This window comes from Halyomorpha halys, unplaced genomic scaffold, assembly GCF_000696795.3.
Source record: "Halyomorpha halys isolate HHAL.00 unplaced genomic scaffold, Hhal_1.1 Scaffold1072.1, whole genome shotgun sequence".
NCBI lineage: Eukaryota > Metazoa > Arthropoda > Insecta > Hemiptera > Pentatomidae > Halyomorpha > Halyomorpha halys.
The window spans coordinates 300893-305900 of NW_027107761.1; positions in this window are offsets into that span (position 1 = coordinate 300893).

The following is a 5008-nucleotide window of genomic DNA, read 5'->3' on the forward strand; positions in this document are numbered from 1 at the left end:
ATAGCCTTATTTTCTGGCTAATCGATGGTGACTTTTGGTTAGAGATATAACTGACAGAAGTAGAACTGTAGCAGTTAGCCGTGCTGTGGTCGCTGGCTGGTGGTTAGTTGCCTGGAGGGAAATGTGGCTTATTTGCATTGACCAACTGACCAAACACAGTCCTCTATGTCTGCGGTCGACCAACTACAAATTTATGTAAGAGGCAATTAGCGCATCACATTTCTACTATCGTTATTTCCTTTTGAGCTTACAATACAAGCCATACGGTACGATTCCTGAAGCGGAATTGCCTTTAATCTAGCATGGGATAAAAGCAGAATCCTGGAAAATTTTCGAGTCATTTTTAATTTCCAAACCAGTTGCTTAATGTCTCTACTAAACATTCTACTGTCATAATTAATATTAAATAATAATCACCGGTATTAAAGTTCTAAAAAACATATTAGCAAAAATGTGTTCTTTAGTCACTAGTGCCATGTGCGCCCCGATTAAGTAGGCTTACCAAATCATTGGCTCTGTTATGAATTTTTTTATTATCATCATCTGTGGTTCTGATACTGAAAAGGATAAATCAAGCAAGTAGGTCTTGTGATCTATTTGGCCAGGTTCTGAAAGCGTGGAAAACTTACAGGTTTCCCGCCTTGTAAGTATTATTAGAATATCATGGAATCACCAAAACTTTACTTTATGTACTCGGACATGATTGTCTATACTTGTGGCATTAAAATGTATTATATAGAAGAAGGTGCGACAAAATGGGGAAGGTGATTTTAACCGCTTGACAAAATGAATTAAAATAAATAAATAATAAGCTTTTTTGATTATTTTATGTTTATCAACCATTAAACTACAAAACTTGTAAATTTATTTGTTTTTGGGGATTACTTTTTTAAAAATAATATGAGATGGTTATTAGACTCACGTAGGAAAAACATAGTCAATTTAGGTGTTGTCCTATTTAATCTTGTATTTTTTTCTCATAATATCTATTGAAGAATACTTCTATCTATGATTAAAACTGTGTGCTAAAATTTGATGACAATTTTTCAAATTTTGCTATTTGTGAGTTCAAACAATAAAAAAAATTAGGTTATTTTAAAATTAATTAACATTGCAGCTAGACTTATTTTTAAGATATTTTGGTCAAGAATCAAATATTAAATTAATAAACCAGATATGACATCTAAAGAAAATAAAAAAAATAATAATAATTTATCGATTTGTCCATATGGAGTTCATGTTCAAGGAAACACCAGTATATGGACCAAGATCACATTACTTATTTAGTTATCTCTTTTTTCCTCTAAAAGATTATATAAAATGATAAAATGCAGTGGCAGCTACAGGACAGGAATTCTTGTCATAGAATACATATAAAGATGGAGGAGGCGTGCTTCTACCCGTGGCCAAGTAAAGGATATGCAGCCACTGTCTTTGATATGCTAATGCAACACCGTCATTTCGCTGGATCTTCACTGTCAAAGCCCTTTGGAATATGTTTGGCTTAGCCTCATAAATCGATGAGGATATATTTTCGAATTTCCAACTAGTTCATTTCTTGCTAAGAAAATCGCTTTTAATAAAAAATAAAAGGAAGGAAATGAACTAGAGATTTCGTCAAGAAAAACAAGTTTCTTTTTAGGTGTCTTATCAGCTTACGAATCAGATAATGACACGTTACTATGAAAGGAAGGTTTTACTCAGAACAGTTACTGTCTTAAAGAAAGAGAAATTCCAGGAAAAACAAAGAAGAGGAACGAAAAGGAGGTTGATAAATCATGCAGTATTTTGAGTAGAAAACGCAGTACAACTATTGCTGAGAAACTAAGTGGAGCTTAACAAAACGATGATCTAATAAGCATAAGATGGGATCTTTATTATGGACATTACTATTGTATCTATTAATTAATAATTATAAATATCGTGTAGTTAATTATAATTTATTACATGCTGTAAATATTTACATACTTGACTACCACCATTACTTGATCCATCAGCACTATTGTGTGTACACACTACATCGCCAGTTATATCAGAAAAATATTCCTCAAGAAAAAATTGCGTAACTCCTGTAAAACTTTAGTTTAAGATATCAGTGATATTTGTCTAATAGTTGACAGATGACTAACTCCATACAATCAGTTTTTGTATTTCAAATATTAATGTAGCATTGAGTAAATGGTTAGAAGGATATTATCAAATATTATTATTTAAAAAAATACATTCACTGATAAAAAAGGTAAGAATTAATATGAAAGTTATCAAAAATATTTTTTTGTAACCGGTTGGAACTGGATTACTCATTCTGTCAAGTAAAAGTTTCATATTAAAATAATATTCTATAATAAATAATTCAAAACACTATCCAAATTATAGTCTCAAAACGTTTATTTCTTTTACACGTCCAACGTTTCGGCCAATTCGGGCATCTTCAGGGACAATCTACTCAATTCACTATGAAACATATAATTTAACCATTCCAAAAACTTCATACAGGCTATTCTGCCCAGGTCAAAACATTTATATCTAATAAGTCAAATATCCATTAAAAACCACAGTCAAAATTATTTCTCTTTAAACACTATAACTATTACTCAGTGTATTAATAGTGTTTAAAGAGAAATAATTTTGACTGTGGTTTTTAATGAATATTTGACTTATTAGATATAAATGTTTTGACCTGGGCAGAATAGTCTGTATGAAGTTTTTGGAATGGTTAAATTATATGTTTCATAGTGAATTGAGTAGATTGTCCCTCAAGATGGCCGAATTGGCCGAAACGTTGGACGTGTAAAAGAAATAAAAGTTTTGAGACTATAATTTGGATAGTGTTTTGAATTATTTATTAAAAAAATTGCCAGTCTCAAGAAAGAATTTTAAGATTATAAAAAAATAATATTCGTTGTAAGGACTAATCGTACTATTCATTTCGCTTATGGGCAGTAACCTAATCTATTAAACGCACTCAACACATTTTAACCTATTTTAATTACTAAAGCCGAAGGATGTTATACACTTCAACACTTTATAGTTTTATTTGTTTAAAAAGTTGTTAAAAAAATTTGTTAAAAATTTATCACATATGATTAATTTGTACTAAACACTAAGTGATTGCTAACTGACATATCCTTATTATCTTTAGTATCCCTATTTTTTTTTTTTTTATCTGAGTTAGATACACTCGTACCCTCTCCCATACTGTCTATCGATACCTAACCTATCTTTTTTAAGTTGTAAGTATTCTTTTTACTCTGATGAAGCCCTGCAAGGTGGGGCGAAGCGTCAACAAATATGTAGTTGTTAACTATTTTTTGTTCCTTTTAACCACACTCCCAACCATCTCCTTTGTATTTTGAAAATTACTTTAAATTATTTATATATGATATACAAAAGCCTTTTTATTATGCCTGTCTTAATTTTATCCAAACTCTTCATTTTTTATAAAGTACGTTTCTTTAGAAACTATGACGATATTTCAGATTTCAAACGAAGTTTGAGTTGTATTATATGTATTAAAAATTATGCATCTGACAGAATACCATTTTTACTTTCTTAAAGTCGGTAAAATGTGACACCATTATAATACAAAACGTGATTTGTACAACTGCTACCAAGCTGTATGTCTTCTTCAAATATTGAAAATTTTATTAGACTATTGTCGTTATTGTCTCATATTTTGTAAAACTTTGAAACATATTCGTTCCACAAGAACAATCATCAAAATGAAGATGAAGTAAATGTAATAACCTTTCTTTTGGACCCATTTGGGAATGTTATTCTTCGATGCTCTTAAAAAATGGGTCAATAAATCTGTATTGTGTATGCGTCTATCAGCCCCTGACTGCCCAAAACCGTTGAAACAAACCAATTATTAGTCAATGATATGACCTCAAAAGCCACATATTTGTATTAATAAAGTTTGAAAAAATTAGGGTTTTTATAACACTACTCTGCTAATCAAAAATGTCGCTAAGGGGTGGGGATTAGGCTACGCCCTTTGAAGGCAGCTTGAATTAACGTGGAAGTAATTAGGCATAATGATGTAATTATCAGTAAAACAGTTCATTTACTCGCAAATTTGAAGAAAATAGAAGTATTAAATGTTATTTTCAATACTTAGGTATATCTATAATGAAAATATATTTAGCCGTTCTCGAGAAACTCTTGCTTCTTTCTTTGTTCTGCTCTCTCATTTCAATGTGAAAATTAAAGATTATAAAATATATTTACTGTTCTAAAAAGTAACAAATGAATATAAAATGGAATAAACTTGGTCAATTTTGTTATTAATGCTTTCTAGGAACAGTTGGTAAAAAAATGATTTCTTTTGAGAAAATTATATTTTTTTTAATATGTTTATTGAAATTTACAACTGTATATTGCATAGTAAATTTGATCTTAGTTAAAATAGAGTGCTACACGCGTTTAAAGAAACTACCCATTGGTAGCACTCTAATTGGAAAATGTTGAAATATAAAGTTTGATAGAAACAAATAATTGTTTCTGATATAATGGAGAAAGTTGTTTATTTAAAAAAAAAAGTAAATTTTATTTTTTTTTAATATTTAATGTTTATAAAAAAAAATTGACTGGGAATCAATGATAATTCAAAAGCCAATATCAATAACGAAATATGAGCACGCTTTGAGTTACTATAAATTTATTTTTTATCTCCCTGCCTTGCTATTTCTAGCATACGGAGTGAGACAGCAATCCCCCACTGTCAATTGTCAATCGGTGTACCGGATGCCACGCCTACGAAAGGATTAAACCCTGCCTTATGGCGTCACTCTTCCTGGAAACGTACCCCCTCCGTTATACTCCTTTTTCTAGGGAAAAAATATATTACAATAATACAGCATAAAAAGAATTATTATTTTTATGGTGTCAAGTTATATTTATACTCCCCATTAAATTGTGACAATTGATATTAAAAAGAGATTTTTTTTTTCTAATATTAGGATCTTAAATACCACTGACAAATCATTATGGAGAACTACTAAAAAGC